The sequence below is a fragment of the Myxine glutinosa genome, chromosome 1 (assembly GCF_964187855.1).
Source record: "Myxine glutinosa chromosome 1, kmMyxGlut1.1, whole genome shotgun sequence".
In the NCBI taxonomy this organism is placed as follows: Eukaryota; Metazoa; Chordata; class Myxini; order Myxiniformes; family Myxinidae; genus Myxine; species Myxine glutinosa.
This window is the reverse complement of record NC_136261.1, coordinates 206,813,158-206,838,172: the sequence shown is the minus strand read 5'-3', so window position 1 is coordinate 206,838,172 and position 25,015 is coordinate 206,813,158. Positions and strand designations below refer to the sequence as shown.

General features: G+C 41.4%; 1 long non-coding RNA gene across 1 annotated transcript in view; it reads right to left on the bottom strand.

The window, feature by feature from the left end:
• Positions 1-1,026: 1,026 nt before the first annotated feature.
• LOC137419330 (uncharacterized) overlaps positions 1,027-25,015 on the bottom strand; it is a 92,532-nt gene continuing 68,543 nt past the window's right edge. Inside the window, exons 2-4 of the long non-coding RNA XR_010982831.2 lie at positions 7,081-7,142; positions 6,577-6,618; positions 1,027-5,568 (exon numbers count right to left, since the gene is read on the bottom strand). This is a non-coding gene — a long non-coding RNA (uncharacterized LOC137419330). The remainder of the gene's footprint in view (positions 5,569-6,576; positions 6,619-7,080; positions 7,143-25,015) is intronic.

Genomic DNA, 25,015 nt, shown 5'->3' with positions numbered 1-25,015 from the left:
CGTGTCCAGGGATAAGTATAAGACTGTATAAGGCTGCCCTGTGTATCTGCTTCTTCCTCTTCCCTGTACATTCTTTCTTTTTCTTCCTCTTCTTAGTGTACAAATTGTTAATAAATTCTTGTGTTATTCCTTTTCCTCTTGGTCCCACCGTTTTAGTCATTTCCTCAATTGGGTAAGCGTGGCACGATTAAGAACCGCTCCAATCGGGTTTAGTACCTGTTAACGGCCCGAATCGTGGCTCGCTTCGCTCTGTGTGTCTACTAACGCCATGGTTCGGGTGGGGTTATTTCCTTGCTTCCCAGAAGGCACTGGTACTTAGGTAATAGGACCAATTCGACCAACCACCCTATTCAGCGCTGACCGGAAGGAGCGTGATAGCCCCGGGATCGCGTCGGCCAGTAAAAGGACAAGGGGATTATTCCCCCCTTGATAAGGGGAAGGCCGACGTTCGGAGATCCGAAACAATATATATATATATATATATATATATATATATATATATACACATACATGCACACGCACACACACACAAGTTAGTAGTGTAGCCATTTGAAATTGCCCACCGACACTTTGTCTTCTTTTCATTTCTTAATTTTTAAATGAATGTTTTGGTTTGAATAGTAATACAACACAAAAAAAGCATTGGAATACAACACTAGCAGCAACATGCTGTAAATACAGTGGTGAACAATAATCAGGTAAGTATCGTTGCGGATCTCCTGAAGCCCGTCCACGTTATAAAGGGGGGATTAAACCCCTTTTTCTCCTTGGGTCTTCGTGTCCACGAGGCCGAATCGCCACTTCCGCAGCAAGCATGAAAAAGGGTATCGGGTCGATGCTGCACGTACCTTTGACCCATGCTGCCACAAAAACGGGGACCGGACCTCGCACAAGCCACGCTAATCGATTACGTCCGAACGGTGTGCATATCACGTGACTCGTGCCGTTACTTTTATGGAACCCGATTCGAGTGGTTCTATTCGTACTATGCTAGGCCAATGGATGGAGAGGACGGGAACGGTCAAATCAGAGGAAGAACACGATTTATTATAATGTACAGTGATCAGGATAAAGGAAAGGGGACACAGAGCAGATGCTTAACAGTTTTAACTAACAAATCCCAGACACAGGGCCCACTCACGCACACGGGGAAATGGAGGAAGAAAGTTCGCGCGCCAAACGCGCCTTGTCGTCGGTCGCTCCCGGACAGCTCGCCCGGCGTGGCCCTCTGGTGGCCACGGCACGTACAGGGAAAACACAGGCAGGAGGTGATCGCGCGTCTGTGGCCCGGAACAGGTCGTCTTCACGAGCGCGATTAATACAGTGCAGCAGAGCGCAGGGCACAGGGAAAGTTCGTGTACAACGACGATAATAGGCAATTCAATGCAAGTACTTCGACTTGTTCAGGGGTTGGGCAATTCTCTCTCTCTCTCTCTCTCTCGTTCTGACTCGTCTCCTGCGCCTTCTCCAGCTCAACTCGCACTCCAGCTCCACTGACCTGAACTGTGGTTAGCCACTCCCCTCGAGCTCTGATTGGCGGCTCGCCCTTACCGGCCACTCCCCCTGCAGCTCCTCCCTTCGGCCTTGCCAGACTTGTTCAGGCCGAGCACGTGGCATTCCAGCGCAAAAGACACCTAAGCTCACTGGCCTACTCAACGCAAAACTAACACAGGAAAGGAGACTACCTTACATTTACTAAGAAATAACTATACTACAGCGAGGCTACATGTTGTGGTGCGTCTACCTACGAGGGGGGGTCATCCTTTATTCTCAAAACCACAACAGTATTATTATCCATAATTTCTGACAATAAACATCTTTGCCAGGTACCAAATTCTAACAAGACAGAAAAAAAACATTAACCAAAATGAAATAACATATGGAGATGGAATCCACAAAAAACAACCAAAGAATGACGGGAATGAATGACAAGGTAGGAATGACACCGCAATACAACACCACAATCCTTTTACGGATTGCCATCACGACATCTTTTGACATTTTTGTCATTATAGGTGGCAATAGTATAGGTGGCAATATTAACAATTGTATGAAGTTGTCTACGTTAGAGGTAGTTGTCGACTTGTAGTGTGGGTTGGTGTGATTGTGTTTTATTTGTTGTGGGATTGAGATGGAAAATTGTCAAAAGATGGGGAGAACCCCGACCCCACCCCCGCTCAACGATGCATCTCATACAAATCACTTGCCTCGTTCTCTTAATATCCTGCCTAATATTTCCATCGTTTCTGTCTTCACTCAGACATTTTGCTATCCTTTTGTTCATTACTTTTGGAGTCATCTATTTTGTACACCAACATGGCAGAATTTTTCTCGTTTCTCTGCTCCTTCTATTCTCTCCCTATACTCCTATACCCTCCCAATCTTCCTCCGCTTCTCTCCCAAACTCCGCTCAAATCCTTTCCTTCTCCTACCATCCGACATTCTCTTATTTTCCTCAATTTACTCTGTATACCTATACGTACACAACAAAGAGATACCTCCATTCCTATCGTCTTTCCTTCTATTAATTTCTTCAATGTTGGCATTTTCAATTTCCTCCCTCCCTACTCCTCCCTGCCTGGTGTTGGCTTAGTGGTTCGGGTGCCAGCTTGGGATCCTAGTATCCTGGGTTCTGAATCCCAGTTGATCGCTGTAATTAACACCAGGGGGGTTGACTCAGCCTGTCATCCTTTTGAGGTCTGCAAATTGAGTACCAGTTCACTGGTAATTCCCTTTGTGTCGCAAAAGGCGACTAACAGGGTTGGCTGCAGGAAGGACATCCAGCCATAAAACATTGCTTCAAAAAGGGGACCATGGTGCTCGAAAAAGGCCAACCCCTGCTCTGTGGGGAAAAATGGCCTCCAAAGGTGGTTCTAAAGGTGGTTTCAACTCCTCCCTGCACTGCCCCGTGTAAGTTTAATAAATAGATGCCTTATAACGGGGTCACATGATCACATCTATTTACATAAGGAGAAGGTACTGCATGATTTGCTTGAACAATAGTATGCATCCGGTGTATGGAAAGGTGAATTATGAATGTGAATATGAATTACGAATATATATATATACAGTCACGTGAAAAAGTAAGTACACCCCATGTAAAGTTTTGAATTTTTCAACATACAGCTATTTGATCTTCATTTCAACAATATTGAAAGATAAAGGTGATATAATATAACAAATATCATGAAACATTTACATTTTGTAGTCCATTTTATAATTTGAATAAACATGAATGCAAATGTAGCATGTGGAAAAAGTAAGTACACCCCTATATTTATCATTACTTCAAATACCTAAAAATAAAATCAGGTGCACCAGCTCAGGTGCAAATGATTAGAACATCGTGAGAGAGGATCTTGGAGGAACCTGTCTTATTTAAATCACAGACATTTAGTTTGGTTTGCTCTTTGTTGTTGAAGTGTGCGGCGTCACCATGCCTAGATCAAAAGAGCTCTATGAGGCCTTCAGAAAGAAGGTTATAGATGCCTCCGAGTCTGGGAAGGGATTTAAAAAGATCTCCAAACAATTGGAAATCAATCATTCGACTGTCCGGAAGATCATCTACAAGTGGAGAAGATTCCAAACAACAGCCAACTTGTTCAGGCCAGGCCGCCCCAGCAAGTTCAGCCCGAGAGCAGACCGCAAGATGCTGAAAGAAGTCTCGAAGAATCCCAGAATGTCATCACGGGACCTACAGGTAGCTCTTGCCACTGTTGATGTCAAAGTGCACAAGTCTACCATTAGAAAGAGGCTGCACAAATTTGATCTACATGGGAGGTGTGCCAGGAGGAAACCTTTGCTGTCCAGAAAGATCATCAGGGCAAGACTAAAGTTTGCCAATGAACACCGAGGCAAAGACCAGCACTTCTGGAACAATGTGCTCTGGACAGATGAGTCAAAGGTAAAGCTATTTGGCCACAGTACCAGAAGACATGTTTGGTGAAAACCAAAGACAGCATTTGACCACAAGAACCTGATACCAACTGTAAAGCATGGTGGTGGAAATATTATGGTTTGGGGCAGCTTTGCTGCATCAGGGCCTGGGCAGCTCACCATCATAGAATCCACTATGAATTCTTCATTGTACCAGAGGGTGCTTCAGGATAATGTGAGGCCATCTGTTGGAAAGTTGAAGCTCAACCGAAGGTGGACCTTGCAACATGACAATGACCCTAAACATACCAGTAAATCCACCAGGGAATGGCTGAAAAGAAAGAAATGAAGGGTTCTGGAATGGCCAAGTCAAAGCCCGGATCTAAATCCCATCGATATGTTGTGGGGGGATTTGAAACGAGCTGTGCATGCAAGAAACCCCTCAAACATCGCACAGGTGAAAGAATTCTGCATAGAGGAGTGGGCAAGAATTTCTCCCAGTCGATGTCAGAGACTGGTAGACAGTTATAAGAAACACCCATTTGAGGTTGTTTCTGCCAAAGGGGGCAATACCACCTATTAGAGCGAAGGGTGTACTTACTTTCTCCACATGCGAAATTTGCATTTATGTTTATTTAAATTATACAATGGACGACAAAATGTAAATGTTTCATGATATTTGTTATATTATATCACCTTTATCTGTCAATATTGTTGAAATGAAGATCAAATAGCTGTATGTTGAAATATGTTGAAAAAGACAAAACTGTGCATGGGGTGTACTTACTTTTTCACGTGACTGTATATTCATCCGCGTGCCTCTTAACAGGAGTTCTGTGCCAGCCCTAGTGAGTTTGGTGGCCTTTCGGTTCTGCTTCAACAGCATTAAAATGCCATTTTGTTATTTTGTTGACCTATCAGCTTCTTCAGAAGATCTGAACTGTCCACTACCTCTGGGGATCCCATAATTGGCACACATGTCAGCACCTTATTGTGGGAGGATGTAGCACTAGACTCTTCTTCCTCCAACTATCCATGGCCACCCGATTTAGGTCTGGAAATTATATATCTGGGGATTCTCGTAGCTTCATTTTAACTTTGTGGCAAACTGATGGATTGCAGAGACCTTCGGAGAGCTGCTCTTTAAGTGCAAGCTTTGAATCCGGTAACTTATGAACATCCTTTCACACAATCTTTTGCATGAATAGTCTCATGTGTCTTCTGCATGCGTTCGTAGAAATCTCGTAGATGACCACCAACCGGCACTTTGTCTCCATAAGCACTGTGAAACGTCTGGAAAACTGTCTCAATATTTGACCTCTCACGTTCTGGCAAGAGTTTGACAGCTTGTTTTGCTTTCCTGTCTAGGTATAATCAATCACTACATCTGATTGGTCTGCTTCAGGCATATGCCAGGTACGAAAGGCACTCTGGACAATGTCTAACAATTCCTCAACCGTAGTGCTACCGTTGTCAGTTATAGTGAAGATTGGCACTCTTCTGTCCTCAGGAATGAATATGGTAGGACTTGTGCTGGCCCGAGCCTCCTGTTGACAGATCTGTTCAGCTTGGCGTGTCACCATCAGGCTGGCTGAGCTCTTCAAACCGGGCTTCCAATCCTCCAGCCAAGCTCCCCACCTTCCAGAGACTCAGCCATTGTCGTTGGTCCACTGTTACTGCCCCAAAGAAATCCTGTCCACAACATCAAAAGAAACCTCTTGAAATTGCACACCAACACAATTTCTCTCTTCTCTTATTTATTTTTAATTGAACGTTTTGGTTTGAGTCAGAATACAACACGAAAACATAGGGGCAATACCCTGGCGCTCACCTGGTAGAATAAACAATATACTGCACTGACTAAAGGTATTTTAAACCAATTTCAATGCTTGCTAGAACACAGGGCAGCATATAGAATCATATTAACATAATCATAAGACTTTAAACAAACAAATAAAAAAATACCTATTTTGGGGGGCAACCTATCCCTCCCCCCCCTCCTCCCACCCTGTGGACCTCCTCAGACCACAATTTTTCAAATGCCTTGAACAAACATTGGTACATCACGGATGATGAAGGTTGTGGTGAAGTTTCATCAAAATTGTGTGTGTAGGTTCTGAGAAAAAAAAGCAAACACCTATTTTGGGGGGAAAGCCCCCCATAGACCACCTTAGACCCCGATTTTTTAAATGCCAGGAACATATATTGTTAAAACACATATGATTAAGGTTGTGTTCAAGTTTCAACAGAATTGCACGTGTAGTTTCTGAGAGGAAAGCAAATACCTATTTTGGGGAGCAACCTCCCCCCCCCCACCCCCCCATAAATCCTCAAAGGGGCAGATTTTTAAAATTCCCGTGCACAAAAGTTGGTACATCATGGGTGATGAAGGTTGTGGTCACGTTTCATCGAAATCGTGTGTGTGGTTTCAGAGAAGAAAGCAAATACCTATTTTGGGGGTCAAACCTGGATCCACTGTGACCCCGGTAAACCCCCATAGACCACCTTAGACCCCGATTTTTTTGCCGTGAACAAACTTTAGTCACAACACAACAAATATAATTTATGCCAAATTTGGTCGCAATCCCATCAGCGGTTTCGGAGAAGAAGTTGCAAGTGTTTACGGACGGCATGATGGACGGACTGACGGACTGACGGACAACGCACCAAAAGTCCCCAAACCATATCATATAAGCTCACCTGAACTTTGTTCCAGGTGAGATAAAAAGGGGCAGCAACATGCTATAAATACAACAGAAAACAATAATCAGGTAAGTATTATTAACCCTGACTTATGACAATAAACCTCTTTGGCAGGTACTAAATTCCAATTGTAATTCCACATGTGCCAACATTAATGGTTATGTTCATGCTATAATTTAATACAGGATCGGATGTAGGCTGGTGTCATGGATGTCCTTGATATAACTTAATAACTCAATGTCTACTAATCAGCATTAATACTTATACACGTCAATGAGTAACATCGGTTAAGTCATTTTGGTGTTTTACACTGCCTACACGACTAACGGCACAATGGTGTGTTTCCAGTTACGCAGTGTCACTGCACTCATACTTCATGAAAGGTTTAACTTTCAAAACCCCAAACACACTACAAATTATACATTCCATGAACAACAGTACTTTAGAAAGAATATTCCATTATAACAACGATTCAATCAATACAAAAATGAACTTACTTACCGCTCCAACAATGCACTGGCCAGACACAACCCCTCGACAGAAGTGAGGGTGGCAGTTCGCACCTTAAATTCCCGGGGAAGAAGATATTTAATTTCACTTTACATTTTACACTTGTCCACATATTCCAATAAGTCACATAATGACAAAATACATGTGGCAAAAATATTCCAAAGAAACAATCGCTGCAGAAATTATACATTGAACAACTCCGGTTACAGTGGTCACAAACTGACCTTAATACAGTGGTCAAAAATTAACTTGAATACAGGGGTCAAAAACCGACCTAAATCGAGAGGTCAAAAACTGAGCTAAATATAGGGGTCAATAACCGACCTAAATACAGTGGTCAAAAACTGACCAGTACAGGGGTCAAAACCGACCTAAATACAGTGGTCAAAAACGGATCAGTACAGGGGTCAAAACCGACCTAAATACAGTGGTCAAAAACTGACCAGTACAGGGATGAAAACCGACCTAAATACAGGGTCAAAAACCGACCTAAATACAGGGGTCAAAAACCGACCTAAATACAGGGGTCAAAAACCGACCTAAATACAGGGGTCAAAAACCGACCTAAATACAGTGGTCAAAAACTGACCTAAATACAGTGGTCAAAAACTAACCTAAATACAGTGGTCATAAACCGCCCTAAATAGTGGTCAAAAACTGACCGAAATACAGTGGTCAAAAACCGACCTAAATACAGTGGTCATAAACCGACCTAAATACAGTGGTCAAAAACAGACTTAAATACAGTGGTCAAAAAACAACCTAAATACAGTGGTCAAAAACCAACCTACATACAGGGGTCATAAACTGACCCAAATGGAGAGGTCAAAAACCAGACAAAATACAGTGGTCAAACTGACCGAAATACAATGGTCAAGAACCGACCTAAATACAGTGGTCAAAAACGGACCTAAATACAGTGGTCAAACGCCGACCGAAATACAGCGGTCAAACACCGACCTAAATACAGTGGTCAAACACCGACCTAAATACAGTGGACAAAAACCAGACAAAACAGTGGTCAAACACCGACCTAAATACAGTGGTCAAACACCGACCTAAATACAGTGGTCAAAAACCGACCGAAATACACTGGTCAAACACCGACCTAAATACAGTGGTCAAACACCGATCTAAATACAGTGGTCAAACACCGACCTAAATACAGTGGTCAAAAACGGACCTAAATACAGTGGTCAAACACCGACCTAAATACAGTGGTCAAACACCGACCTAAATACAGTGGTCAAACACCGACCTAAATACAGTGGACAAAAACCAGACAAAACAGTGGTCAAACACCGACCTAAATACAGTGGTCAAACACCGACCTAAATACAGTGGTCAAAAACCGACCGAAATACACTGGTCAAACACCGACCTAAATACAGCGGTCAAACACCAACCTAAATACAGCGGTCAAACACCGACCTAATTACAGCGGTCAAAAACCAGACAAAATACAGTGGTCAAACACCGAACTAAATGCAGTGGTCAAAAACCGACCTATATACACTGGTCAAACACCGACCTAAATACAGTGGTCAAACACCGACCTAAATACAGTGGTCAAAAACCGACCTAAATACAGTGGTCAAACACCGACCTAAATACAGTGGTCAAAAACCGACCAAAATACACTGGTCAAACACCGGCCTAAATACAGTGATCAAAAACCAACCTAAATACAGGGGTCAAAAACCGACCAAAGTACAATGGTCAAAAAGCAACCTAAATACAGTGGTCAAACACCGACCTAAATACAGCGGTCAAAAACCGACCTAAATACAGTGGTCAAACACCGACCTAAATACAGTGGTCAAAAACCGACCAAAATACACTGGTCAAACACCGGCCTAAATACAGTGATCAAAAACCAACCTAAATACAGGGGTCAAAAACCGACCAAAGTACAATGGTCAAAAAGCAACCTAAATACAGTGGTCAAAAACCGACATAAATACAGTTGTCCAAAACTGACCTAAATACAGTGGTCAAAACCGAGCTAAATACAGGGGTCAAAAACCGACCTAAATCCAGTGGTCAAACACCGACCTAAATACAGCGGTCAAAAACCGACCTAAATGCACTGGTTAAACACCGACCTAAATACAGGGGTCAAAAACCCACCTAAATACAGTGGTCAAAAGCCGACCTCAATACAGGGGTCAAAAACCGACCTAAATCCAGTGGTCAAAAACCGACCTAAATACAGTGGTCAAAACCCGACCTAAATCCAGTGGTCAAAAACCGACCTAAATACAGGGGTCAAAAACGGACCTAAATACAGTGGTCAAAAACCGACCTAAATACAGGGGTCAAAAACCGACCAAAGTACAATACTCAAAAAACAACCTAAATACAGTGGTCAAAAACCGACCTAAATAGAGTTGTCCAAAACTGACCTAAATACAGCGATCAAGCACCGACCTAAATACAGCGGTCAAACACCGACCTAAATACAGCGGTCAAAAACCGACCTAAGTGCACTGGTTAAACACCGACCTAAATACAGGGGTCAAAAACCCACCTAAATACAGTGGTCAAAAGCCGACCTCAATACAGGGGTAAAAAACCGACCTAAATCCAGTGGTCAAAAACCGACCTAAATACAGTGGTCAAAAACCAACCTAAATACAGTGGTCAAAAACCAACCGAAATACAGGGGTCAAAAACGGACCTAAATACAGTGGTCAAAAACCGACCTAAATACAGTGGCCAAAAACCAGACAAAATACACTGGTCAAACACCGACCTAAATACAGTGGTAAAAAACCGTCCTAAATACAGTGGTCGTAAACCGACCTAAATACAATGGTCAAAAACGGACCTAAATAAAGCGCTCAAAAATTGACCTAAACACAGTGGTCAAAAACCAACCTAAATACAGGGGTCATAAACCGACCTAAATACAGTGGTCAAAAACCGACCTAAATACAGGGGTCAAAAACGGACCTAAATACAGTGGTCAAAAACCGACCTAAATACAGTGGCCAAAAACCAGACAAAATACACTGGTCAAACACCGACCTAAATACAGTGGTAAAAAACCGTCCTAAATACAGTGGTCGTAAACCGACCTAAATACAATGGTCAAAAACGGACCTAAATAAAGCGCTCAAAAATTGACCTAAACACAGTGGTCAAAAACCAACCCAAATACAGGGGTCATAAACCGAGCTAAATACAGGGGTCAAAAACCGACCTAAATCCAGTGGTCAAACACCGACCTAAATACAGCGGTCAAAAACCGACCTAAATGCACTGGTTAAACACCGACCTAAATACAGGGGTCAAAAACCCACCTAAATACAGTGGTCAAAAGCCGACCTCAATAGAGGGGTCAAAAACCGACCTAAATCCAGTGGTCAAAAACCGACCTAAATACAGTGGTCAAAACCCGACCTAAATCCAGTGGTCAAAAACCGACCTAAATACAGGGGTCAAAAACTGACCTAAATACAGTGGTCAAAAACCGACCTAAATACAGGGGTCAAAAACCGACCAAAGTACAATGGTCAAAAAACAACCTAAATACAGTGGTCAAAAACCGACCTAAATACAGTTGTCCAAAACTGACCTAAATACAGTGATCAAAAACCGAGCTAAATACAGCGATCAAACACCGACCTAAATACAGCGGTCAAACACCGACCTAAATACAGCGGTCAAAAACCGACCTAAGTGCACTGGTTAAACACCGACATAAATACAGGGGTCAAAAACCCACCTAAATACAGTGGTCAAAAGCCGACCTCAATACAGGGGTCAAAAACCGACCTAAATCCAGTGGTCAAAAACCGACCTAAATACAGTGGTCAAAAACTGACCTAAATACAGTGGTCAAAAACCGACCTAAATACAGCGGTCAAAAACCAACCTAAATACAGTGGTCAAAAACCAACCTAAATACAGGGGTCAAAAACGGACCTAAATACAGAGGTCAAAAACCAGACAAAATACACTGGTCAAACACCGACCTAAATACAGTGGTAAAAAACCGTCCTAAATACAGTGGCCAAAAACCAGACAAAATACACTGGTCAAACACCGACCTAAATACAGTGGTAAAAACCCGTCCTAAATACAGTGGTCGTAAACCGACCTAAATGCAATGGTCAAAAACGGACCTAAATACAGTGGTCAAAAACCGACCTAAATACAGTGGCCAAAAACCAGACAAAATACACTGGTCAAACACCGACCTAAATACAGTGGTAAAAAACCGTCCTAAATACAGTGGTCGTAAACCGACCTAAATGCAATGGTCAAAAACGGACCTAAATAAAGCGCTCAAAAACTGACCTAAACACAGTGGTCAAAAACCAACCTAAATACAGGGGTCATAAACCGACCTAAATACAGTGGTCAAAAACCGACCTAAATACAGGTCCTATACAGAAAACCGACCTAAATAGTGGTCAAACATCGACCTAAATACAGGGGTAAACTAGAACAGCACTCAGTACAGAGCATACCTCCGCTCGGTGAACAGTTTACGTTTTGTTTCCCAGAGTAGACCAGAAAATCACAATACAGAATCACATTTAATCAAAATCATCCGTTCACAACTTTTTGATATATCCTGTTATATATCGGTTTTAGCCCTATCTCTGAATGGTGAAGAATCACTTTAAAAAATAAACAATTCTCACATCCGAATCCATATTCAGATCTTCACTAAAATCGAATCGAATCGTCTTTGTCAGACTCCAAACCTGTCCACCAAGTTTCGTCCAAATCCGTCCACAACTTTTTGAGATATTTTGTTCACAAGCAGGCAGACAGAGAGACAGACAGGGGTGAAAACATAACCCTCTTCCACCTTTGGTGGCGGAGGTAAAAACTGACCTAAATACAGGGGGGGAAAAGGTAAAATAAATACCATGAGAAGGGGAACAACACTATGACCAGATATTTATCTTGCACTTGGAATTTCTTTTCATGGTGTTGTTTCATATGCAGCCTGTGGCTGGTTGCATCATTTTTCTGGAAACGTGTCTGTGCAGCTCATGCAGTGCCCCTGTTATCACTAAGCTAGTACTCATTTTGCCGATCTTAGAAGGATGAACAGGCTGAGTCAACCCACCCAGCGTTATTCCAACGTAATGACAGGGGCTCAAACTCAAGACCCGAAGTTGTTAAGCCAGCCACCTTAACCGTTAAGCCAACACCAGGCTATTGTTTTTAGTTCACCTGGAACGAAGTTCAGGGGAGCTTATGCGAGGGCGCGTCGTCAGTCCGTCCGTCAGTCCGTAAACACTTGAAACTTCTTCTCCGAAACCACTGATGGGATTGTGACCAAATTTGGCACAAATGATATTTGTTGTGTTTTGACTAAAGTTTGTTTACGGCATTAAAAAAAAATCGGGATCTAAGGGGGTCTTCCGGGCGTCAACGTGCATCCAGCTTTGACACCCCCCCCCCCCCCCTTCCCCCAACATAGGAATTTGATTTTTTTTCTCTGAAACTACACAAAATGAAACCTGACTACAACTTTCATCACCTGTGATGTAACGAAGTTTGTTCACGGCATGAAGAAAATAGAAGTGTAAAAGGGTCCATGGGGAGGGGGGGGCGGGGGGGGTCAAATTGGGTCCAGTTTTGACCGCCCAAAATAGATATTTGCTTTCTTCTCTGAAACTACACACAATATTTCGATGAAACTTGACCACAACCTTCACCATCCGTGATGTACCAAAGTTTGTTCACGGCATTAAAAAAACATAGGGGAAATACCCCTGGCGCTCACCTGGTAGAATGAACAGTATATTGCATGACTAAAGGTATTTTAAACCAATTTCAATCGTTGCTAGAAGACAGTGCAGCATGTAGAATCATACTAACATAATCATAAAACTTCAAACAAACAAAGAAAAAAATACCTATTTTGGGGGGCAACCTCCCTCCCCCAACCTCATATACCTATTAAGACCCCAATTTTTCTAATGCCTGCAACAAACATTGGTACATCATGGGTGATTAAGGTTGTGGTGAAGTTTCATTGAAATTGCATGTGTAGTTTCAGAGAAGAAAGCAAATACCTATTTTGGGGGGAACCCCCCCCCCCCCACCCCTAGACCGATAAAGGGGCAGATTATTTTAATGCCGTGAACATACTTTGGTACATCACGAGTGATGAAAGTAGTGGGCAAGTTTCATCAAAATCGTCTGTGTAGTTTCTGAGAAGAAAGCAAATAGCTATTTTGGGGATCAAACCTGGACCCACTTTGACCCCTCGTACACCCCCACAGACTTTGATTTTCTTAGTGCCGTAAATAAACTTTGGTACATCATGAGTGATGAAGGTTGTGGTCAAGTTTCATAGAAATATTTTGTGTAGTTTCAGAGAAAAAAAGCAAATTCCTATTTTGGGGGGTCAAACCTGGATCCGCTTTGACCCATGTAAACCCCCATAGATCCAGATTTTTTTTAATGCCGTGAACAAACATTAGTCACAACACAACAAATATAATTTGTGCCAAATTTGGTCGCAATTCCATCAGCGGTTTCGGAGAAGAAGTTTGACTGATGGACTTGCGGACGGACTGACGGACGGACAACGCGCCATCGCATAAGCCCTCCTGAACGTCGTTCCAGGTGAACTAAAAATCGGGCCCTGAGTGGGTGTATGGGGGTGTTGTCCCCTAAAATAGGTATTTGCTTTTTCTCAGAATATACACACGCAATTCTGATGAAACTTGACCACAACCATAATCACCCGTGTTGTACCAAAGTTTGTTCAAGCCACTGGAAAAAAATCGGCCCATGAGGGGTATACTGGGGGTTGCCCCCCAAAATAGGTATTTACCCTTTTTTTCTGAAACTTCATACACAATTTCACTGAAACTTCACCACAACCTTCATCATCCGTGATGTACCAATGTTTGTTCAAGGCATTAGAAAAATTGGGGTCTGAGGAGGTGTACAGGATTGGACGAGGGGGGGGGGGGGGGTGGGTGGGGGGAGTGGTAGGGGTTACCTCCCAAAATAGGTATTTGTTTTGTTTGTTTGTTTAAAGTCTTATGATTATGTTAGTATGGTTCTACATGTTGCCCCGTCTTCGAGAAACCATTGAAATTGGTTTAAAATACCCTTCGTCAGTGCAGTATACTGTTTATTCTACCAGGTGAGTGCCAGGGGTATTGCCCCTATGTTTTCATACTATTATATTAAATAAGGGAATTCTCTGTGTGTATGTACGTGTGTGTAGGTCTGAAAATCATAGAAAAAAACAGGGCTGTGCCAATCTCCACCAGATTTTGCACACATGCTGGAGCCAGCGTCAGGTCATGGTCACAAAATAAATGGGCAAACGCCCCCCACGAGGGGGAGACGACTTGGGATTTTCAATTGTACACCTAAACAGTGCAAGTGGTTTACTGACCCCTGCTGGAGACAAGGGGGATTACTAGACATGGCACAAAATATATTTACCCCACCTCCCCCAATATCCCCCACCCCACACTCCAGTATGCTCCCAGAGGGAGTGGGTGTTTCCAGTATGCAAAAAGTTGAATTAATGTTTTATAGCCAGCGAAGCCGGTGTTGTGAATGAACGCGTACGTATTATGTTGAAAAGCCAGCTTTTGCTGAATCCTTTGAGAATTTCGAAGCTTTGACGCACCAAATCGCTCCATGGAGGCCGTCATCTTGCGGATGCAGAAGTCTGCATAAAAAATTGCGAAAAAGTTCAATATGAGCTTGTTTCACCCGTCTTTTTTTGATTCACAATCTTATGCACCTCTAATTTGTAATTAAAATACTTTAAGACCAACCTCGTTCCCTGGGCCCGCATGGGCCCTGGTTATCTTCAACGAAAATCGTCACCAAACACCGGAACCAATGAGATTCGAGCATTTGAAAAAATATTTCAAAAAAGCTTATTACCGGTACCGCGTTTCGGAGGCTGAAAACGGCGTCAAATATTCCAAAATTGACGAAGAATTATTTTTTAGAAATCTCGCGGCCGTAGGGGATAGTTTTTCACGGCCGGAAATATCCGAAGTTAAGACGGAATTCACCGAATTAATCAAGAAGGAAATTTTATAAATTTTAATCTCATCCAGAATGCAAATGGTGTCATTTTGAACGACGTACGGTACCTACTACCAACTACCTAACCTACTGATGCCATAGTGATGGGTAAAATAGTGGCAAGAGGCTTTGGCTTTGCCGGCTCATTGCGGCTTTGCAGTAGGGTACTAGTATCGTGTACCCCGCCCCAGCCCTCTCCTTTCCACAGATCTCCCGATGTCCCTGTTCTCTACTGTTGTTGTGATTTCCTCTCTCTCCTCTCCCCCTCCCTTTGTTATATGTTTCATGTGTGTTTCTGTTCATGTGTTTATGTGTTTTATGCGTTAGCTCTTACACGAACCTCGACTTTGTACACAAAAAGTAATAGTAATAAAACAAGACCGAAAGTCTAACAGCGGCGGCGTAGCCAGGCTTGTTTGATACTTTAGTTGAAGAGCATAGTATGACCTGGGTGGGGATACCTGTTAACAAATAATGTAAGTATTAAAAATTTTTTGCATTGAGACACTGGTTTTATTCTAAATGTTTCGAGTCAACAATGAACCAACCATACACCGCTACAATCTAGAAACTTTGCAATAACGACAAAGGGATTGCAGTGTTACGATTATATTTACCATATTATTAGTATTAACACTATTATTATTATTACGAAAACAATATACTACTGTATTAGTTTATTTTATGTTTCGAGTCAACAATGAACCAACCATACACCGCTTCAAACTAGAAAGTTTGCGATAACGACAAAGGGATTGCAGTGTTACGATTATATTTACTATATTATTAGTATTAACGCTATTAATATTATTACGAAAACAATACTGCTGTATTAATAAACCTGGGCTAATTTGTCCGAAGCAGCCTGAAGGTGAGGCATGAAGTCATGAAGTTTAAGGTCTATAAGTAGGCTACTGTGTTGTTGTAAGACCAGTAACGCCGTTGCTTTCAATATTTGATGGTCATTTTAACAATCGGTTTGTTTGTGTTTCACACTGCATGAAAAACGTAATGGTAGAGCCTGGCAATTGTGATATATGACAGGTTCGACGATATGTTCGGCCTGAACGAAATTGGAATCAAAATGGCGGTGTGCGGAGTCAGCCGCCGTACCGCCGTAATTAAATCACATCACCCCTTTCATGTGACCAGACCCTCAGCTCTGATTGGTGCACGTTTGAGGGGACATACGGACAGACAAACACTGCTCAAGACGGCTTTGCCTTGTGGTCTACGCTGTAAAAATTAATATGTGTCGATTTGTCTCCTGTAAGCTTATGTACTGTATTTGTAATTCATAAAAGTATCACTGATTCTTCCGCATCTTCTTATCTTGCATGGTGTGTATGTATGTATCTATGTATACATGTGGGGCATTCAAAACAAAAGGTTATACAAACAACACACAATATTCCAAGAAATGCCAAGGTCTTTCAAATATTTTAAAATGTAATTTATTTTCCTTCCTCATTAGATAGCTTCAAGTAAGGCACACTTGGATCTGAGTTGTCTTGCTTGGGTTTGAATCTCAACCCAGCTATAAACTGTTGCCCTGGTGTTTCGCACGCAGGGTGGTCCATCTGTGTATGCCATCCATCAGAAGGTCTTTAAAGCAGAGGACCTGTCTGTCAGAACTGGTTGTTGGTGGGCGTTAAAGATCTCAATGTGTCTTTTGTGAATAGGCTGCAAGTTGTCATCATAACAAAAAATTACATGCACTTACATCTTGAAAAATATTAAACATTGGCATGTATAACTTTCTGAACACCCTGCTCTACAAGTTCCTACACAAGAGTTCAACTAATGGAAATTAATAGATTAATTGCATTCGATGTGAATGCAATATAAGATTGTGTTTAATAATGCAATATAAATTAAGAATATGCCATAAGTCCTCTGTTTACGTTGGGGGTGCGTTCCTGGAAAACATGGCGTTAGGCAAAAGACGTAAAGTGAACCTTATTTTACCATTGACTTAATGATAAAAAAAAATTAGGATACGTTCCCTGGGGATTTTAGTCATGATTTGTAGAAAGAAATATTAAATTAGTATCAAAATATATTGTAACAGGTTGCAACGATGTGTACACCGTTGAAACCAACCACGGCTTGCAGAAAATTTTCCATATCTGAACCCTCACCATCATGCTCTTTCTTCAAGTCCTGAAATAGTGATTTTACTTTTTCCTGTATCATCATCAAAGTCACGGGCACCTTCTGTTTTCTCTATCTTTGATCCAAACACTTAAGAATCGCCCCATATTATCCATCACATTATCTCTGTCTTCTGCTATTCTAGCAGAACTTAATTGGGTCACACTATGAGCACATTCTCTTATTTTAGCTCCCAAAAAAAGTTTGAGCACCCATTGTTTTATTTAAATTTTATTTTCCTATTTTAAAAACAACATTGAAATTTAAAATCGAACTAGAAAGATCAATCAGATATTGCAGACTCTCGCCAGGACGTGTTTTCCGTAGTTTTTAAGGCTTTTGTGTTAAAACAAATATGGCAGCCAAACCACATGACCGATGACGTCATCATTTTTTTTTCTCCACCAGTTTATCCCTAGATGATGCTCAAGAAATTTCATCTTGATCGGATGAAGTTTTGTCGAATTATGACGTCACAATGGAGGCACCTATGACATCATCATTAACATAAGTTATTCCACATGGAGAGTTCTTTACAATGAGCCATGTCTCAATTTTTTCTGTGCAGTGCTTTCGGAGATATAGAGGTGCAATTTTTTGGGGTTTTTCCAAGATGGCGGCCGAACTACGTGACCGATGACGTCATCATTTTTTTCTCCACCAATTTATGCCTACATGACGCTTAAGAAATTTCATCTTGATCGGATGAAGTTTTGTACTTGTCGATTTATGACATCATCATTAACATATTTTATTCCCCATGGAGAGTTCTTTACAATGAGCCATCTCAATTTCTTTCTATTCAGCGCTTTTGGAGATATAGAGGTGCAAAGTTTTTCGGTTTTTCCAAGATGGCGCCAGTGCCACGTGACCTATGACGTCATACTTATCATTATAAAAATTCTACAGGTGGAGTTGCACCTATGGTGAAAATTTCCTGTCAATCGGAGCAACGGTTGCAGAGAAAATTATATTTATTCTGTGCGGACAAACAGACAGACAGACAGACAGACAGACAAACAAACGGACTCAAATGCAATACCCTCTCCTCTGGCGAAGGTAATTATGTTCACCAATTTGTGACATTCTGGCGAAACAATGTAAATAGGAGCAACGTAAATGGAGGACTTGCAGTATAAGGTCTTGTCTGAACTCTGGTGTTTGAGGGCTGTGTGAAAAGGTTATTTCTCATTGTGAAACATTTAGTTGATTTTTTTCATGCCATTAGCCTGTCACTCCAAACTCTAACAATCCACCAAACCTTCTAAGCTGTTCACATTTTCTTGAAATATGTCTCGGTGGTTTATAAACCTAAAATCACTCTTCTTGGAACAACAACGTTTTCTTTTATTGTGCGCTATCAATTTTTACACATTTTATTCCTCATCGCAGTCCAAAGAAATCTGGAACCTCTCTACCTTTCTCATCACTATTATCTATACACCTGTTCCTTCTCTTCCCAGTCTATTTGCATAACTCACTTGCACAATTATTCTTCGTGTCGTTTTTCACGGCTCTGTACAATTGACTTTAGGCGTTCTACTGTGCCCTGTCATTTTCTACTATCTATAGACAGCAAACCATCCGATGCTTGCACTCTTTTGGATATGTTATCTCTTCCTCTAGACTCGAGAGCAATAACTTCATTATGTCTCTCTGCTCATTGGGAGTACTTCCTGTACCTCTACAACCATCCTTTTTGTATTCTAATTTATTACGATGTTTGCTTCACAAATTTCAGATTTTTCAACACATAAACAAATTCAGTTTGTTCATTTATTGTTGCCTCTTTCTTACTTCCTATGGATTACCCAATTTATATTCATTCTACCAAATAAGCATTTTCCTTCTTCCTAGTGCAGTCTTCAGCTGAACTAGTATTTGGCTCTGGTCTTCTCTTCCTCTCTGATATATTTCTCAAACATTCATCTCTGGTCCACTTTTCAAGATTGTTTATTAACTCCCTGTAATCTCCTTTATCACGTTTTGTAATTGCTCACTTTTTTCTTGTATTCCTCAACTTCCCTTCAATTTTTTACTTATCACCCATTTTATTTTTTACTTTCATTTAATTGTTTTCCTCTCCTCTTCTTTGGAGCTATAATTATACTATTGTATTAAATATGCAAAAATGTGGATATTTGACCTCACCCTCCAACCCCTCCTATGAAATTTATGTTCTATATATTCCCTTTTCCTCAATCTTTTCTCAACTTCCTTTCCCTCTTCATTCCCCCTTTTTACTAAGATGCTTACCATTCATTTTTCTGTCTTATCCTTTTGTCTCTCTTATCTTTTGTAAAGAATTTTGTGATTATCCAATAAAATAGCTGGAGCAAAAAATAAAGTTAAATGTACTTTTCTCCACCCATCATCCCATGCACTTTACGAGACCAGTCATGTTAATATTCTGAGCGTCTTTTCTTTCATTACAAAATAAACAACTTCAAAAACAAAGAAAAGGAAGCAAGTTAGTGGATGATCATGGGCATGCCATGTTCTTCTGTGCATCCTTTAACCCCTGTAACTTCCAGGCTCATTAGATGTATGCACAGTCTGATAACATGGCAGATCCATATGCCAGAGGCCAAAGACATCCTGAGTTTTGTCTTTTTAATTAAAAAAAGATGCTTCAACAATCCAGGTTGGATTTATTATTATTTAGCTTTAAAAAAATCATGAGGTATTTTCTCAGGGGTATTAGATCAATTGCATGATGACACTATCACAGTACTTTTGCGTATATTTTTTAAAATAATTTTTCGAAATATAAAATCTTGGCTCAGGGAAGAGAGGTGACAGAGGAGAGAAGACAATGCAGTGACGGTGGACAGTGGGACAACATGAGGATGCAATAAGCTAGGAGATGAGCAAACAGGAGGAGGAGGAGGAAAGTGTTGGAAACATAGCAACCGACAAGTAGAAGTGGAGAGTTAATGAAGGTATAAAAGATTCCATGTAGGGATGGTGGATATCACCTGAAGTGGTGGTGTACTGCCACTTTAAAGAGATGGAGAGAAGAGTGGGATTGAACAGACTGAGGAAGGTAGCTCACCAAGGAAGAGACAAGAGGAGCAAAGGAGTGGAGGTGAGCAATAAGCCTGGATATTAGGAGTTTCACGAGGAGATTGTTGGAAGTACATTTTCCATCTGGAGGAACTAGGGATGGATGAAGAATAAAAAAGCTGAGGGAACAAGACTTAATGAGAAGTGGTAAAAAAAAAAAAAACACAGAGGCCATAAACCTGTCTGTAATGAGAGAGCAGCATGCGTTGTATTTCCACTTCTTTTTGGGAGAGATGTGAATGATGTGGAGAACTTTATTTTTTACAAGAGAGAAAAGTGTGAAGTGGGGAAATCACTTACAGGGTAGAACAGTATTCCCTTGATCTACCGACAAAGGCCTTTGGAGGCTGTGAGAAATTCTTATTTAACAAGGAAAGACCTGGCACTATAGAAGATGCCCATTCTGTGCGTCGCTTTTGAGGCCAGCTTTTGGATACGGCCTACCTAACACAGATCGTGGCAGATGGTGAGAACCAGGCAGTTAAGAAAATGAACTTATTTCAATTGTTGATTGTGTAAATTGATAGGTGGATTTGTTTGACGATTTTTTGGGGTATACAGGGAAAATAATGTCAGATTTATCTGGATCGAATGATCATTTTCAAGTATTAAGACCAGCATCTGATCTTTTCCAGTAGTCAGTAGTGAGGGAAGGATGGGTATATTTAAAAAAAAATAGAAACATTTGATAACCGGTTGATAAAATAAGCTTCTTGATGAAGCAATGGGATGACAGATTGAACTTGAACTAGATTATTAATATGAAGCAGATTTTTGTAAAGTGAAGATTATTAATTTTTTTTTTTATTATTAATAATTTTATTTAATTTAATTTTTTATAAATAATAATAATTTTTATTATTATTACATATATATATATATATATATATATATATATATATATATATATATATATATATATATATATATATATACAGACTTGGCATTTAATATGGAATATTATTTTTTTCTTGACTTGGGTTTACATTCTGAACTCGGTATACCAATCTGGTGAGTTTCTTTTACGCTTCGGTGATTTCTTTGTTAAAAGAACCATGTCACTGATTGTCTGTCGCAGCAAGAAGTCAATAACAGGATTATATCACAGGTGGCGTGACAAAATGTACGACAGGTACATTTGACGATTGGCTTCACAATCGGGTATGTGAGGGTTGTTGCGTTCTGTATTAGTGGAAAACAACTGCTGCACGTCTACAAAAGTTATTGCCGCTTCCCCTGGAGATGGTCCGTCAACTCGACAATGCTGTTTGTCATTTAGTGGTGGCTTTACGAAATTCCGGCATGAAACAGCGTGCTATTTCTCGGCAGTATGGCATCACTCAAGGTCAGGTGTCAAAGATCCTGAAACGAAATGCTCAGAGCGGTCCCTACTCCAATACCGAGGTCAGGACGTCCCCGCAGAACCACAAGGAGGGATGATCGCCAGCTGCACCGGTTAGTCCGCAATGGCCGTACCAAGTCAGCTAATCGGCTTAGGGCTGAGTGGCAGCAACTGACAAATGTGCCTGTATCCAGAAGGCTAGTCAACCAACGACTGGTTCAAGCAGACTATCGTGCCAGGCGTCCCTTGAGAAAGCCACGTCTGACCAGACAACACCGCCAGCGCCGATTGCAGTGGGCCAGAGAGCACCGTCAATGGCACCCAGGACACTGGAATCACGTGACCTTCAGTGACAAGTCCAGATTTCTGGTCTATCGTCAATATGGCCACGTCCGAGTGCACAGACAAGTGCATGAAGCCTACAACGAAGATTGTATCGTGCCAAGAGTCCAAGCTGGAAGTGGTGGGGTGACCGTTTGGGCAGCTTTTCATGCAGGGGGCAAAATTGACCTGGTTGTTCTGAATGGAAACCTGAACCAGTCCAAGCACAGGGCCATTCTGGAAGAAACATTGCTTACATTTGTTTGTGCAGCCTTTCCAGGAAACTTTGTCTTCCAAGATGACAATGCACGGCCTCATCGTGCTCGCATGATCCAACACTTTCTTGCTGACCGTGATGTAGAGCATATGGAGTGGCCTGCCATGTCCCCGGATATGAATCCGATAGAGAACTTGTGGGCAGAATTAACGCGTCAAATCGACAACTTGGACCAGCAGCCTGCCTCTGTGCGTGAATTGCGGCAGGCTATTGTAACTGCATGGCAAGCGATTCCTGTCCAAACCTTGGCAAATCTCATGAACAGCATGCCTCAACGTGTACGTGCTCTCCTGAATGCTCGTGGTGGTTACACGAAGTACTGAACTGTAACTTTACTGTCCGTAATCCCAGTCGTAATTTAACTTTTGTTTTTGTTAAAAAAAATTTTTGGCTAATATGCAAAATAAAGAGATACTTCTGGAAAACGCACAGAAGTTTAACACAGTACTGTCCGTGAATTGAGTTCGACATCAGTTTACATCACTTTCAAGGATCAATTTATTTGCTTCGAAATGTCAAATGTGGTTTTTGTTTCTTTTAAAGGTCACATTAACAAAATCTAGAATAATTTCAACATAATTCCAATGAACTTTTGGTTCCAAGTCATCTTGAAAAGTAAGTTCACCCCCACCAAAAAAATATTCCGTATTAAATGCCGTCTGTATATATATGCCTTCCGGCAATGCCGGGTACTTCTGCAATGCCGGGTACAATGCCGGATATATATATATATATATATATATATATATATATATATATATATATATATAATATATAATATATATATATATATATATATATAAATATATATATAATATATTATATATATATATATATATATATATATATATATATATATATATATATATATATATATATATATATATAATATATTATATATATATATATACAGTATATATATATATATATATATAATTATATAAGTTTAACACTCCCCCCGTTCCCCTCCCCCTCCCCTATAAGTTTATATATACATATATATATATATATATATATATATATATATATATATATATATATATATATATATATATATATAATATATATATATATATATATATATATATAAGTTTAACACAGTACTGTCCTGTATATATAATATATTACTGTATATATAATATATTATATATACATATATATATATATATATATATATATACTAGCAGAAGTACCCGGCATAGCCGGGCGGGGGAGCAGGAGGGGAGGGGGAAGAGGAGGGGAGGGGAATGGGGGGGAGGGGGAGGGGGTGGGGGGAGAGGGGGAGGGGGAGGGGGAAGATGAGGGGAGGGGAACAGGGGGGAGGGGGAGGGGAACAGGGGGGAGGGGGAGGGGGAAGGGGGGAGGGGGAGGGGGAAGGGGGGGCGGGGGAGGGGAAGGGGGGAGGGGAGGGTGTGGGGGTGCCCGGGGGGGAAGAAGGGCCCCTCCCCCCCTTCACCTCCCCCTCCCCTCCCCCCCTTGCCCCTCCCCCCTCCCCCCGTTCCCCTCCCCTCCTCTTCCCCCTCCCCTCCTCCTCCCCCTTAACGCCAGGGGGGTTGACTCAGCCTGTCATCCTACCGAGGTCAGCAAATTGAGTACCAGTTCACTGGTAATTCCCTGTGTGCCGCAAGAGGCGCCTAACAGGGTTGGCGGCACGAACCCGGAAGTCGGAACTCATTGTCGTCAAATAAATGTAGCATGTATGTTTCACTCTCTGTCACATGCCGTTGGTCCCATGTCAATCGGATGAAGTTGAAAAATTAACATTACGAAGTTTCTCTGGGACGTACTGATTCCGAATAATGAAGTTGAAAAATTAACGTTCCGAAATACGCTAATTACGCTAACAGAAGCGCTGGCGCTGCGAAGCGCTAGAGGGAGTGCTGCGCTCCCTCCCTTCGATTCCCTCCCTCTTCTGCTAGTGTTTCTGCGCTAATACGCTAATTTTAAAACCCGAAGTCCCGAAGTTTTTTTAAATTTAAGGTGTGCTGTAGTTGCTCTGAGACGTACTGTTTCCGAATATGCCTTTGGTTTTTCTCTGCGATGAGTAGTTCTCGAGTTATAAGAGGACAAACAAACAAATATACTTTACTGCTTTATATATACTAGGGCATGCCCGTACTATATCTATATCTAAAATTATATCCCCCCCCTCTATTTACATGAAATGGTTTGGTCCAAAGCGAACGGCTTGCGAGTGGTGACAATCCCCCCCCTCTATTTACATGCAATGGTTTGGTCCAAAGCGAACGGCTTCCGGAGTTTGGTAAAGAAATCGCCATCGCGTGCACAAACGCGCAGGAAAGCGAATGAATCGCAAATTCGTTTTTATTAGTTGTAAAACATAGTTTAACGCCAACATAGTTTGCAAACGTGAAATAAATGAATACGCTCTCAAATGTGCCATCCGAGGCAGAGTGTGCCCGCCACGTTCGGCACACGCGATCGTTCGCTGCTCTCTGATTGGTTGAATCGTTTTTTGGACATAGCTCGGTAAGTAATTGTCCGATTAATATGAAACCTTGAAAAGGCACATCCTCGGGTCCCCAGCAATATACCTGGCAAGTTAAAAGTATATCGGACCCGTGGTTGTCGAGAAACAGCGGTCACAGACAAACGTACAGACGTACAGACAGACAGACAGAGATTACTGGAATTATAGATAGATATATATATATATATATATATATATATATAATATATATATATATATATATATATATATACAAGCT